At 37.9% G+C, this 16,179-nt stretch overlaps 1 protein-coding gene across 1 annotated transcript in view; it reads right to left on the reverse strand.

Moving 5' to 3' along the window:
- Positions 1–8,742, reverse strand: part of LOC127444958 (homeobox protein Dlx2b) — a 31,714-nt gene extending 22,972 nt beyond the window's left edge. Inside the window, exon 1 of the mRNA XM_051704648.1 lies at positions 8,485–8,742. The gene's annotated coding sequence lies outside the window, so the exon portion shown is untranslated. The remainder of the gene's footprint in view (positions 1–8,484) is intronic.
- Positions 8,743–16,179: the final 7,437 nt, after the last annotated feature.

The following is a 16,179-nucleotide window of genomic DNA, read 5'->3' on the forward strand; positions in this document are numbered from 1 at the left end:
CTATTTTGCAGAGACCAAAGGTTTCATCAAGCCTAGCAAGTTTTTCATTTCTTTCTTCACAGTTACAGCAAACAAATAAAACATTTGACACAATTTACTTCTTGATTGCAGAAGTCGAAGAGGTCAGAGCATCTACACAAAATCAATATTAATTCTTCTGCACACATAGTTCTGGTGTTAAGCCATAAACTGTTGATCTCAAAGATGACATTTGAATCTGTGCTTTCCTGGTTTATATCAAATCAAATCACTTTTATTGTCTCTCAACCATATACACAAGTGCAACAGTGGGTGAAAGTCTTGGGTGCAGTTCCAAGCAACATAGCAGTCATGACAGTGATGAGACATATACCAATTTACAATAAACAGATTTACACATCACAATTTACATATCTAATACACACATAATTACGCACAACACAATATACAAATAATAATATACAGTATACAATACACACAATATAGAATATTGTACAGTATACAATACACACAATATAGAATACACATACAATATAGAATACACATTATACAATACAAATAGTATATATAGTATATATAAAATATACAGTAGGTTGTATTGTGCTGTATTGACATTCAGGCTGTCGGTTGATAGTCAGTTGCCAGTGTGTTGTTAAGAGAGAATATAATTTAAGACAGTCCAGTGTGAGATAATAAGATTAATAAAGTGCAGTGCTGATGTATATTGATCGTGAGAGATCAAGAGTTCAGAAGTCTGATTGCTTGGGGGAAGAAGCTGTCATGAAGACGGCTGGTGCGGGTCCTGATGCTGCAATACCGCCTGCCTGATGGTAGCAGAGAAAGCAGCCCATGGCTTGGGTGGCTGGAGTCTCTGATGATCCTCCGAGCTTTTTTCACACACCGCCTGGTATAGATGTCCTGGAGGGAGGGAAGCTCACCTCCGATGATGTGTCTGGCAGTTCGCACCATCCTTTGCAGGGCTTTACGGTTGTGGGCGGTGCTATTGCCGTACCAGGCAGTGATGCAGCCAGTCAGGATGCTCTCTACAGTGCTGGTGTAGAACCGTGTGAGGATGTGGCGGTTCATTCCAAACTTCCTCAACCATCTCAGGAAGAAGAGGCGCTGATGAGCCTTCTTCACAGCGGCCTCAGTGTGGACAGACCATGTGAGTTCCTCAGTGATGTGGACACCGAGGAACTTGAAGCTGCTGACTCTCTCCACCGGTGCTCCATTGATGGTGATGGAACTGTGTTCTCTGTCTTTTCTCCTGAAGTCCACCACAAGCTCCTTTTTTTTTTGTTGCTGATGTTGAGGGAGAGGTTGTGCTCCTGACACCAGCGTGTCAGAGTGTGCACCTCCTCTCTGTAGGCCTTTTAATCATTGTCAGTGATCAGACCTACCACCGTCGTATCATCAGCAAACTTATCATGGCTGGATAACAGGTTATAGCCTATTGGTCAGCAGTAAAGACTCACTGTGGACCCATAAGGATCAGTGTTTAGGCATTTATTGGTCTGCATGTTTACCAAATAACTTTACTTTTATTGAATTTCTTGAACTTTCTTAATGCTATCTCATAGTCTATACAAACTCTTCATAATCCAATGAGCTTTGATATTATTAAAATATGTTGTCATATTTGATTTGGGCTCTATATAAATGTGTTGATCATTAATGTGATTTTATTTGAGAGTGAATAATGATGTAAATTTCAGTATGTTCATTGTATACATTTATTGTATGCCTTCAGAAGACTTGAAATATGACGCACGAGTCACAATGACACTTTTTTTTAACTAACTTTTAAGATTCTGTATTATTGTTTTATTTAGAGTATATATATATATATATATATATATATATATATATATATATATATATATCAGTATAGAAAATTAACAAAAAAATAAAGTTATATACAGATTACATCACACTGATTGCAGTAAAAAGAGTGATTGACATGGGGCTATTAAAAGGATAACTAATTTGTCTCTACTTGTTGAGCTTTGTGAAGAGAAATGAGAAATGAGGGATGAAATAATTTAAGAGAAGATGTGTTTAGAAGAGTGTAAATGCAATGCTTTTAAAGTAAACACAGTTAAAGTTTCACATCAGCCTGTAATCATAAAGAATACACATAGACAAAAAAAAAGTAGAAAACAGTCTTTTGGGTGCTTATGTGTAGTACACCAGCACAAAGATCTGAAACATGATCTAGTCCCTCTGGAATGCTCAAAATCAGCTTTTTTCTGGTTGTTTAAGGGAGGGGTTTTTTCTTCTGTTTACAAGGGAAATAATTAAATCAGCTGATATACAAATAAATTGACAATTGTGTTTAGTACAATGGGATCGACTCAGGAAACTGTACAGATTATTGGATTATGATTATAGACTTACAATCTTTCCCTCCCTTTGCTTCTCTCTCTCTATCACAAACACAGAACCTGAGTGTTGGCTCTCATCCTCCTAGGCAAGTGGAAATGCAAGGATTAATGCACTTGGCACAGGGGAAAGAGAGCATGAGAGACAGAAAAGTGGTCAGCAGAATAATTTGTATAGAGGACATCAGTCCCCTGTCAATAATCAATAAAGAGAAGACAGCAAATCAATACCAATATGTATTTGCACGCATATAGTGCACTGTACTTACATTCCTATAAGGCCATTTATTTCTCTGTAAATATATTTAATAATGCATTTTGGTTGAACACTTTTTTTTCTTTTCATATGTCCACTCAAATTAAGGTTACACATTGGTTTGATGCTTATAATGGGTGGTTTCAATATGCAATAGGAGTAGGATCCCTCCAATATACAGTAGATTGAAAACACACAGTAATTCTTACATTGACAGAATACACTGACAAATGCCCATTGTTATAATGTAAAAATAATACATTTTGTATGAATGGCTTATCTAATGGTGCTGTACAGTGAAATTTGTCATGTTTTCTCTCTTGGACTGATAAATTAGTCATGTGTGCTTAATATGTGGTAAGATCAATGCTGTCAATACTGTACACAAGCACTTCTCCTGAGAAAATAAGAATTATACGCCATGATCTTTAGTAGCATAGGATTTACATTATAATGATTAAAATAATAAGCAACATCCATCTCCTGATGTATTCAAATTAATTAAACTCAGTTTTTGAATTTTTGTTGCTATTTTCTTCTCTGTGGTAGTGACTCATGAAGAGGAAAGGCAGTGTAAGTAGTTTAAGAGATCACTTAGACATGAGAAAACCTGAGTCTGTAGACATATCTCTCCATAACACCCTCCATCACACCTCTGAAGACAGAATAGCTGACAAAATTCACTCTCCCTGGCCAGACTGTAATGCCGAGGGCAGCCTCAAAATGTTACATCTACAGAATCTGTTACATTTACAAACCTTCATCACAAATTACATAACCGAAGAGAAAGCTGAACATTAAAACTAGAGACATAAAACTGAAAATGCTAGGAGGGAATATAGAACAGAGGGAAAATAAATATGATTTAAAGCAACCGGAATGGAACTTCAACAGCAGTTTGAGATTTACTGCTATGGGTTCATTCAGCTACACAGATTTATTTGCAGCTGCTGCGTAGAAACACCGACCACCAATGTCACTTAGAAAAAAAGAGGAGGTGTAGAGAGAGGGAGTGAATACTAATTGGAGTGCTAGTGTTTGAGTGAATGGAGTAGAGAGAGAAAGGGAGAAAAGGATAGAGGTAAAGGATGGGTTGGGAGAGGAACAGGAGGCTCTGATTACAGATTTTGATCCAGGCACACCCAGTGTCTCTGAACACTCCCAGCCTCAGACATTGCATTTCAACATCAGAATAGCTAGGATCACCTGGGTACAGAACAAGAGGGTGATGCCACAAAAGTGTGTGCTGTTTCACAGGGTGTGGTGGTTGCAAGGTTACAGAATGTCAGGTCAATTAATCATACAAGAGTGAGTGTTTGCCTGCTTGTTTTTGGCATGCCTCTTATCACCTTACTGATTATCTGAGGTAGACTCTGTCACTGCCATGGAAACATCACATCATATGACAGGAAAGCCATTCAAAAGGTTTGAAAATTGCAAGCAGAAATTATTGTGTTAGCAAATGTTATTATGAACATTTTAAACCCTTTATTAGTTGTCCGTTTAGAGGTGTGACTGAAGGTGGTATTAAATTAGGGTAACAACCTATAGTCACCACCGCTTGTACTCAGTCACACTACTTGCTCATTTTTGGTTGATGTTTTAATGGTGACGATAACTTCTGCATCTATTTTAAAGGGGCATTCAGTAGTTCTCTAGCTAGCTTTAGCATTGCTCTTCTTCATTTTGGTGTTAGACGCTATACTGCCATCTTTCGACGTGGATCAGCATGATTGTTTCTGCTGCCCCTGCCAGCTTTGGAATATCATTTGCATATGGAAAATGTCAGAGTTTGAGGTAATCTCTACCGTTATTTATTACTCCTATAATATAAATTCTTTGCCTAAAAACAAACGTCAGAAATCAAGTGAACATGCTTCTACTGTTAAGTATAGATTATTAATGTCCCTCATATCAATAAACTTTGATATTACGTTATTTCTAAAGACAGTTATTACCTTTATTAGAGAACTGCTTAGCATAAAATAATCGAATAAAAAATTATCTAGCGATACAGAATGTCAAGATAAAGGAAAGATTAGAATTGTTTTTGATGATCAAATTTATCATGTTCATTAATACTGTATTTGAAGACGTCGTTTTATTTCCAAGCAACCAACGTCATAGTTTACACAAAATACACAACAATCCCTGTACCAAGCTACTTTGCACTAAACGAATGAAGACGTAGATGCCTTATCGTTACCGATGTTTACTCTAGTTTTTTTCCTTTGCCGGTCTTTCTGTCTTCTTGCTTGAAGCAAGTTGCTTCAGACCTTTTTTTTTTTGCTTCTTTAGCAGTATAGCCACTGGATCTCCCATTGTCTCTGCTGCTAAAGCATGATAAATAAGTATGTTCCATTGTGTGTTGTCACCATGACAAATTCCTTATGTGTGTAAGCATACATGGCAATATAGCTCATTCTGATTCTTTTCACTGTTTGCGTCACCAAACAACACTTTTCTAAGCATAACCAAGAGTATCTACACAGGCGGCAGCCAATGAGTGCGAGGATTCTCTTCTTCGACGTTTAGTGAAACAGTTGTTTAGATTACAACACATTGAAGGGGGTGACCCGCACCATGTAGAATAAAACACTTTTTATAGAAAACTATTATGAGTACAGTCTTCATCTCATGTGAGTGTACACCATTCGGATTAAACTTCACAAAACACAATTAATTTGTTAATGTGTAAAACTTTTTAAATCGGCTCCAAACTACTGAATGCACCTTTAACACCAATCTTGCTAATGTTGATGCTGTACTATTTTAATAGAAGGGAGAAGCTAATTTACTAATTACTAGTTTGTCAGTTAGCAGACTCTTGACTTTACAGTACAACAATAAATGCCAGCCCCCTCACAGAGCAACCTAGGATTAAGTGCCTTGCTTAAGGCTACAACAGGGATAGTTCATGGAACATTTGTGCAGAGTTTGAACCTACAGCCTTTATATTACCAACTCAGATCTCTGCCAACACCATCAGGGTCTAAAGTGTGCTGATTGTGGAAATTTATGAATAATAAAAAAACACCAACAATGTTTTTATGATAGTATATTAAAAATAGTATTATGTTAATGCCGTTTTTACTCATGTTTGTGAGATGGAAAAACATATGGATTAACGGTCATCTAACTTGATCTTCCTAGGAGCCATTTTCAATATGTGTTTTTGTCCAAGTCACCTTGACTGTGTTAGTGCAGACAACCTTCTGTTTATACTGTAAGCGGTTCTAGTGGACCTGAATTAAAGACTTTTCTTTTTTCTTTTTGGAGACCTTTTTGGTCAAGTAATACTCCGACAATAATTGCATTGCTTTTGAGTGATGTTTAATATGAAAATCTGCCATTATTAACAACAGTCTCAATATATCATCAAATGGATGATGACTATTTGTCTTATTTTCTGATGTTAGATTTGTTTTGGAAATTAGCTTTCTCTTTCTTGTTACTGTACGGTACTCCCCACCCAAAAAGAACATAAAAACGCTACAGGAGAAACAAAAAAAACAAAACATAATTGGTTACCTTAACATACTGTATTTGGCAAAAATATAATTTATTGAACAAGACAATACATGTAATTTTACAGTAAAATAATTTTAAAAAATTATGCTTTTTTAGATGATTTTATCTTGTTATTAATGGTAAAATGTAAATTATGTCTAGCAAGAGAATACATGTACTTTAACAGTAAACTATTATTAAAATTACTGTGAAAAACAATAATCGAGCATTCACAGAAGTCACTGTGTGACCCATTTTTATGATCTTTTATGGAAATAGTTATGTTTTTTCTTTGTGAACATCATCAGTTATGTACATAGGGGTGTTAGATGTTATACAGTATTTTATGTAGTTTAGTTAATGTTCATTGCATTATGCATAGACCACATGCATAGATGAGCTTTTGTGTATTATGAGTTTGGGAGTTTGCATTTTTTATGTATTGATTGCACAGAGGAGGAATCATGAGAATTACAACTGCTGGAAGTGCCACAAGAATATTATTATATTTTTAATGTCAGATTAGGACAAAACTTAATCCACTAAACAGTGTGGTTTTGGATTTTGCAAAGAAGATTTGCATGTATATTGAGGGTTCATAGAGCTCCTTACTGTAGAGATGTTTAGTCTACTGCATCCTTTATTTTCAGATATATTGGAGAATACATTTTATTGAATTATCATTCACGACAGTTCTGTTGAGTTTGATATTGTTTTGTTTTACTATTGTTGCCTTGGTAGCACCAAACTGTTTTAGGTTTTAACAGACAAGTGAAAGAATGTGTGCAGAAGCCTGTTTATCATTGCTGAAACTCACTAATGCCATCAACCTTAGCAGTACAGGAGATACACTGCCAGGGCTGACCTCATGTTTATGCTGCAGAGAGAGTGTGTTCGCCAGTTATGCATGTGGCTGATGTTGAGTTTGTGTGCCTGCTCAAAACACTGATGTGTTACAGTATGTATCCAGTACAGTACAAACTTCATACTTCAGGGACATACTTTTAAGACAAACTAGAGCATATTAGTAAACATTGCATCACCCATTTTTCAACCTCCCTCAGTTGCAATGTATATACTAACATAAAATTTTTCATGGATTTATAATGTGTGATTTACCTAATTGAATAAATATTTCAAATCATACCCAGTGTATGAGAGTCACATTTTTGTTGATGAATGTGCATGTGTGTGTGTGTGTGTGTGTGTGTGTGTGTGTGTGTGTGTGTGTGTGTGTGTGTGTATGTGTGTGTGTGTATGAGTGCTTTGACTAATATCCTCAGCCTGTATAAGCTTTGCTAACAGGCTCTGGTGAAACACAACAAATCTGCTTGTCAGTAACAACTGCCCTGCAGGTATGTGTATGTGTGGATGTGATTCATGTAACTGCGGGCCAAGGCAGGGCAGGGTGTGTGTCTAACACTGATGTAGCATACTTTTGCCTGTCATAGCTGGCAGGAAGGAGCTGCTCTCTGTTAATGTAGGCAGTGTGATGTGTTAGTGTTTTTCTGGTGCCTTAGCAGGTTTCTACACTTCTCTCATGTTCAAGTGACAGTCATTTACAATACAGGAATGGGAAGAAAGAATCTGACCTTAAAAATTCCATCCTTCTTGTTGTGTCCTCACAACAAAAATACATAATAATGATAATTACAAGGCATTTGGCATATACAGACTCCCAGCAGCTTCATACACACAGACCTGGATGTCTCACATTTCAACTGCTAGTGCTAGGGAGTATTCAAATAAGCTGACTGCTTAAACTGTCCTAAGTTCATCCGTTGAAAAAAATCAGTGAAATCAGATGGACAACATGCAAATGTCAAAGTAAACTCAAATAATTTCAACCCCCTCAACTCCCTTGTTACCAATATCCCCGTATAAAATACTGTTTCTGGCTGCTTTAAAGTAATATTTATTGATTCAGGTTTTTCCTTTAATCATGTCTCATTATCTCAGTTGAGGTATTTGAGATATTTTCAAAGGTGAGATAGCAGCATGGCACACATTCTCAGAAGGGAGGTCTTGTACAAGTGCCCAGGGGCCGGTTGCACCAGCTGTGCGTAAATTAAAACTTAGCATAGTTGTGGCGTAAATAGGCACTAAGTCACCCTTTATGCATTACTAAATATTTGAGCGTTGCTCCATTAAACTTAGGTAGGACGTAACCCTACGTATAAACTAAATATTTACAGCAGATTCCGACCAGGAGTAACGAATGGAATAAAAAAGCAGACTAATATTTTATGACATCAGTGAGCTCATGTTTTGCATAACAGGCATCAATCATTTCGACATACAGTATGATGTTGACTTTTACACTCGTTTACATTTACGAGAGAGAAAAAAAAAACTTACTTTTAAGCAGCTCTTCAGCATGAAACCGATCTAACGGTGCAGTTTTCAGGATGCGTCGCCCGGTGCAGTTTTCAGGATGCGTCGCCTGGTGTCAAGTTTCAACACATTCAAAATATATATAGGATATTACAATGAATAAATGTCTATTTTTCCAGCCTGTTGTATTAGTATTTATTTATCACCCCTCATTTATTTTAGATACAGTTCCTATAATATTGTTATTTACACAGGGCAAATATACTATTTATCAAATCTACTTTTATTACGTAACATATTTTAATGGGGATTTAATTTATTACAGCTGACAGCTACATGAGCAAACAAGGTTTGAACCATAACCTTAACAAGATCAAATTGAAGTTCACGGCTTTTTAATACTTCTGTGTACAAATTTGAAGGCTGCTTATTGGATAAATACGGGTAAACGTCATATTAGGGGACTACACATTACTTTACGGAGAGCTTACGACCTACTAGTTAAGTCTTGCCTTAAGAACAGGTGGTGCAACCAAATTAAGCACTGTCTTAGTTACAAACTAACTAGTAGTTACTAAGCCCTTAGTGTAAACTTTACGTCCTAGCTTACGTGAGAACTTATGCACAGCTGGTGCAACCCTACCCTGGAGTCTTTTTGTGATATAATAGTATTGTAACAGAAAACATTTTAAGAATACTGGGAAAAACTAGTGCTGCAGGTTTGATCAGACTTTAACTCAGTGGGAAGAACTTGGCAGAAAGTCTTTAAAAACCTGAGCTCTCACTGAACCTGGCTATGTCCTAATCTTGGCACCAGTAACTGATTGGTTTTGACTTGCCAGTACTCTACTGAAGTAGTTTGGGCTGGTGGTTTCGCAATGAGAGTTGTTCAGTTTTATCGTGAAGTGTTGCAACATTTTCTTTACTTTTTGTTTTAGAAGATTTTAGCTGAACAAAATATTTTTTTACAATATATTTGACTATTTGACCAAACCTGTGTGGATTTTTGGTGATCCATTATAAAAGACACCACCTTTGAAAGAAAAAGAGGGGGATCCCTAAGTGTCTTAAAGGGATAATTCTCCCAAAAACGAAAATTCATGATTTACTCACCCTCCTGCCATCCCAGATGTGTATGTCTTTCTTTCTTCTGATTTTTAGAAGAATATTTCAGCTCTGTAGTTGCTTACAATGCAAGTGAATGGGTGCCAACATTTTTAAGCTCCAAAATCCACATAAAGGGAGCATAAAAGTCATCCATATGGCTCCAGTGGTCAAATCCATGTGTTCAGACATGATATGAAAGGTGTGGGTGAGAAACAGATCAATACTTAAGTAATTTTTCATCATAAATTCTCCTCCCTGCCCAGTAGGGGGTGATATGCACGAAGAATGTAAATCACCAAAAACAGACAGAGTGAAGGAAAAAGACTTAAATATTGATCAGTTTCACGCCTATCATATTGCTTCAGAAGATATGGATTTAACAACCAGCGTCATCAGAAGTACTTTTATGTTACCCTCAAGGCCGTAACCATGTCCTGAACAATGAGGGGGACCAGACCATTTTGGGTGTGGGGGGTCATGGGTGTTAAGGTCATAAATATAATGGTCCTCTTTGGTCCTTTAATAAAAGTGCTGAATGCAATAATTCTGAATAAAGGCTTGAAATGCGATAAAGGCCCAAAAGTGTATAATTTTTGGTTTTAAAATATATATGTATTTTTAAAATTCAGTACAAGACAAACACTATGTCTGCAATGCTAGCAATTTGCCTGTTTCAGTCATCTTTTCTTTCTTTTCATCACTGATGTATCTGTAAAATGACATGACTGTGTCAGCTGGCTAGCAAAAAGAAAATACACAAAAATTATTTACTGCTCTCAAGTTGTCCCTCATCGAATTTAACTCCCAGTAGAATCTTAACACAATATTTTCTTCAAGAATCCTAACACTGCTCTTTTCCATACAAACAGTTCATATTGACCACTGCTGTCAAGGTCCAAAGAGAAAAAAAAATCATTATTAAAATATCACAAAAGTAGTCCATGCAACACTAAGCTGTTGTATAACCCCAGAAAGCTTGGAATATAGTGCACTTTTCATATGGACTACTGTTATGATGTCTTTATATTGAACCTTTAATAGTGCTTTATAGTATTTGTCCTTTTTGAAGCTTGACAGCTCATGTTCACTATAAACTGTGATTCTATGGAATATTGCTGCTTAAAATATCTATTTTTTTGAGCATAAACCTGACCAGACATACTCAAAATAAAATGGTCTCTTTTAAAATTAGACACTTAGGTGCTGTACAGAATTCAGAATTAATTAAAGACATAAAGTCTTTAGAAAATCTTAAATTGATTTTTAATTATTATTTATTATTAATTAATAATTATATTAATTATATATTACCTAATAATATTTGCGTTAAGAATATATGACACTGTCCTTGTCACAGGTCTAATGTTCTAGTTCTGATTTGGGTGATAATGCTGCACTTTGTTTTTTTTATAGATAATTTTCTTAGACAATGTCAAGAGAATTTTCTAAAAAAAAAAAAAAAGCCTACCAGATCACCACATTCATTCATTTCCTTTACAATATACACACATGCACTCTTTGTCTTAAGTCTGATTCGCTGAAAACTGCTCTGTTAATGTTTTCACATTCACAGTTATGAATGACATCCGAATCACATACTGTACATGACATATTTTAAATTCAAAATGGCGAATATTGCCAAATGGTGAATAGTTTGCACCCATGGAAATTAATGTCGGTCGGTACAACATTTCAATCATAAAACAGTGGTCAAATATTGCATGTTTAGTTAGATACTTACATCTCACATGACACAAACACTCTTAACCTGAACTGCGTGCTGATGCCCGGCGCTCCGCGAGGTTCTCGTTTAGCTACTTAAATTTAAGTCCCGCCTTCTTCGATTTGATTTGATCTCATATGACATTGCCGAGCAGTGCAGCAGTGCAGCAGAGCAGCAACAAGCATATCAATTAGTGACAATCTAGCCATCTGATTATTGGAGGGGACTTGTTACGTCCCTGGTTACCCTTATGTGGATTTTGGAGCTTCAAAATTTTGGCACCCATTCATTTGCATTGTATGGACCTACAAAGCTTAAACATTCTTCTAAAAATCTTAATTTGTGTTCAGCAGATGAAAGAAAGACATACACATCTGGGATGGCATGAGGGTGAGTAAATGATAAGATAATTTTAATTTTTGGGTGAACTAACCCTTTAATCTCTGTGTGTAAGTAGATGTGCTGTGTAGCATATTTTCAATGTCACTTTGGGGATATTGCGTTTCCTTGGCACATGCTTGAACAATAAATAAACAATCTTAATCTGATTTAGTTTTAACATATGGTGGAACAGTAAGGTCATAACACCAAAAACTCATATACAATAACATACTGGCCCATATTCCAGACTGCAGTGTGTCCAGTCGGCATGGAAATGGGCTACATCTTGCTTCCTGTGATTCTCTTTGCTTCCCGTGCAGCAGGAGGCATGTAGATACAGCTTGGGCTGAATCCTTGGGTCAGTACAGTCAAGCAGGTATTGGCCTTCTGCATCTGTCACTCTCCATTGTATTATGTTAATACTGTGGAATTGTCTTGGTATACTTCATGTCCTTACTGATGTAAGACATATGAAACCTTTCACATTAGTCTAATCAACATGTACACTACCAGTTTAGATACTGTCATGTGTAATTTGTTGATTCATGTCTTTTAGTTTGAAAAGTTTAGTTCCTGTACCCTTGTCATGTGATTTCATGTTTTCTCTCCATGTTCATGTGTCATGTTTTCATTGGTTTATTGTTTAATTATCTTGTTAGAGTTCTGTTTGTTCATTGGTTTATGTTCTCCCATGTCTTGTAATTAAGCCCTCATGTTTTCCATTGTCCTTTGTCAAGTATGGAATGTGCATAGTAACGTTGTTTATAGTCAAGTCATGTTTATAGTCATGTCATGTCATGTTATAGTCATGTTATAGTTAAGTTCATGTTTTATGTTTCACGTTTGTAAATAAACTGCACTTGGGTTCTCTCTACTTCACGTCATCATCTTCGTCATCATCATTGCCAGTGCCAGCATCGTTACAGAATACTTGACCAGCCATGAACCCAGCAGTTTTACTTCTACGGCTACGTCAGGGGAATCGTCCCTTGGAGGAGTACGTAGAGGACTTTTGCGCTCTGGCCAGCCAGGTGAACTTCAATGAGGTCGCCCTCAAAGACATTTTTTGCTTTGGTCTGAGTGAGCCGATCTCCTCCTTGATGCCTGGCGGTCTTAGTTCCCTCAGTCTGGCTCAATATGTCAACCTCACCCTACAGATCATTGGTTCCACGTTCACTGTGGGGGAGGTGGATGCCGAGCCAGCGTTCCACGAAATGGCCGCCGGCGAGCCAGCGTTCCACGACATGGCCGCCGCTGAGCCAGCTTTCCATGACATGGCCGCCAAACCAGAGTTCCTAGTCATGGTCGCTGAGCTAGCACCGTCATTTGCCCCGAATCATCAGCCTGCTCCATGCCACGTCACAGTAACACCTCAGCCTGCTCCATGCCACGTCACGGCAATGCCTCAGCCTGCTCCATGCCACGTCACGGCAACGCCTCAGCCTGCTCCATGCCACGTCACGGCAACGCCTCAGCCTGCTCCATGCCACGTCACAGCCACACCTGAGCAGTTGGACCTGAAGATGGTTCCCACCCTTATACCCACCCTTAGTTCTCCTGAGCAGTGCAAGTGGAACTTTCGGCCCTCCAACCCTGCCTGGACCCTCCGAGCCCTGGATTTCACCTTGGCTTGTCGGTCCCTTGACATTTCCCTCGGCTCCACTGTGGTCCTTCAGCCTGTCGGCTTTGCCGGGGTCCCTCGTCCCTCCAGCTCCTCCTTGGTCTGTTGGTCACCTGGCTCTGCCTTGGCTCTCCGATCCTCTGGCTGCGCCTCGTCCCTCCGATCTGTCAGCTCCACCGGGGACCTCCTTCCCTACGGCTCCACCTAGGTCCTCAGTCCCACCGGCTCCGCCTCAGTCTTCCAATCCCCCAGCTCCGCCTTGCTCCTCTGAGCCTCCAGCACCGCCTTGGTCCTCCCTGCCATTGGCTCCACCCTGGCCCTTCAAGTCTTCGGCTATTCTCCGGGCACCAAGTTCCATGGCTCCACCCCTCGAGCCTCTCATGGCTCCACCCCCCACGGACTCTTCCCTGGTCACACGCCCCACGCCTCAAGACACCCCCCCCCCAGCTCCCTACATAACTTTGAATTTATGTCATGTTTTACGTGTTTTGTTTATGTGTTGGGGCATCAGGAGCCGCCCCTTAGTGGGGGGGATATGTCATGTGTATTTTGTTGATTCATGTCTTTTATTTTGAAAAGTTTAGTTCCTGTTCCCTTGTCATGTGATTTCATGTTTTCCCTCCATGTTCATGTGTCAAGTTTTCATTGGTTTATTGTTTAATTATCTTGTTAGAGTTCTGTTTGTTCATTGGTTTATGTTCTCCCATGTCTTGTATTTAAGTCCTCATGTTTTCCTTTGTCAAGTATTGAATGTGTATGTGCATAGTAACGTTGTTTATAGTCAAGTCATGTTTATAGTCAAGTTATGTTATAGTCAAGTTCATGTTTTATGTTTCACATTTGTAGTTGGGTTACTGGTTATCACGTTTGTAAATAAACTGCACTTGGGTTCTCTGTACTTCACGACATCATCTTCGTCATCATCATTGCCAGTGCCAGCATCGTTACAGATACACTTGACTGAAGTGTTTCTAATACATTTTAAAAACTTTTTGATCTAAAGGCTTACCTTAAATGCTTGCATATATAAGATATATCATAAATATGAATTACTCTACAAGACTAAAATTGTAATTAAAAAACTTCTTTGAAATTTATATGCTGGGCCAGAGAGTGAAGAAAAAACAGCCAACCAGTGCCCAGCATACATGGGAACTCATTCAATACATTACAATACAATACAGTTTAAATAGCATCTCATGTGGAAACCTCATGAAGTTGTTTGGGAGAATGCCCTGAGTGTGCAGAGCTGGAATCGAGGTGAATTGTACATTTAAGAAAGCTAACATACAAGATTTGTTTAACATTTTTGCCAACTACATACTTCGTATACTATAATGATAAATTCCTATACTATACACAATTCACATACTTCCTACACATACTAGTATTATTTCATAGTTTTGAAGACTTTAGTATTATTATTATAAAATGTGGACAATAGTAATAATAAAGAATGAGTAGGTGTCCAAACATGTGATTAATAGTGTACCACTCCACTGCAATAGTTAGCCCATAGGATGCCATGACTCATGCCAGCACCACTGTCATGTCATATTCACACATAACAGAGGTTGAATCTGATGTGTCTTGTCCCGATTCCATTTCCCCTCTTTTTCCCTCTACTTTCCTGTCTCCTGACCCACAAATAAAATAAGAAAGCGCTCCCCATTCAAAAAATCTTATTGATGTGCAGCAAAGAGCTTTAATGAAATATATACTTCAGCTCCTACAGCAGAACGGTTTTCCTCTTTTATCTGTGAGGATATATTTTTTTCTTGATCACATTCAGGATATTAATAACCATTAAAATACCTAGCTTTATCTCTTTGTAACAGTCTGTCCCTGTATTCAGAAGTGGCTGTCTAACATCATGTTTTGCGAATAATCACCCCTAGACCTGTTGCTGGTCATGAATGGATCATTGCCATAAAGGGATAGTTCACACAAAAAATAAAGTTCTCTAATCATTTACTCACCCTCATGCCATCCTGGATGTGTATGACTTTCTTTCTTCAGCAGAACACAAACAAAGATTTTTAGAAGAATATCTCAGCTCTGTAGGTCCATACAATGCAAGTGGATGGTGATCAGCACTTTAAAGCTCCAGAAAGCACAGCCAATCGTAGTAAAAGTTATCCATGCGACTCTGGTGGTTAAATGAATGTCTTCTAAAGTGATATGATCACTTTGGGAAGTCCTTTTTTACAATAATTCAAAATAATTCGCTCTCCAATGCGCGCCCATGAGGGGACCCAGTTCATGCAGCCTCTCGCATGATGTAAGCGAGTTGGCATGTTCACGTGAGAACTGTGCCATGTATCACAAAAAAAGTTGAACAAATTCTGGATTCAAGGATTGGTTTTAGTTTGACAAAACTCACCAAATCCAATCAGGCTTCATTAGGGTCAAGTGGTATCAAGACGCTCATTACCAACTTTCTCTGTCAGTTCAGAGTTTGATCCCGAGGTTATGATTAGTTCACGTGCACGTTCACATGAATGAAGCGAACAGCCAATTGTATGCGAGACAGCGCAAGTCACATCTCGTGAGAGAGTCAGCGAGATTTACTTCGCCGCCGAAGATGTTTATGAAAATTATGATAACTTATAAGAATTTAGAACACAGCATAACACAGTTATAACACAGCACAAGAGGACGTTAAAAAATATTAAATCAAAACACATTTACACAACACGAATAATCACTATGAAATCATGAATAATTATAATATATTTACACAGCACAGAGGATCACTATTAAATGATAAATAATTTAAAGGCATTTACACAGCAAGAAGAAGCATTGCTGCTGCTACTTCACGAAAGAAAATCTGAATGTGCTGAAAACATTCAAATTGATAATATATCAATGTGAAAGTAACTTT

The sequence above is a fragment of the Myxocyprinus asiaticus genome, chromosome 8 (genome assembly GCF_019703515.2).
Source record: "Myxocyprinus asiaticus isolate MX2 ecotype Aquarium Trade chromosome 8, UBuf_Myxa_2, whole genome shotgun sequence".
Lineage (NCBI taxonomy): Eukaryota > Metazoa > Chordata > Actinopteri > Cypriniformes > Catostomidae > Myxocyprinus > Myxocyprinus asiaticus.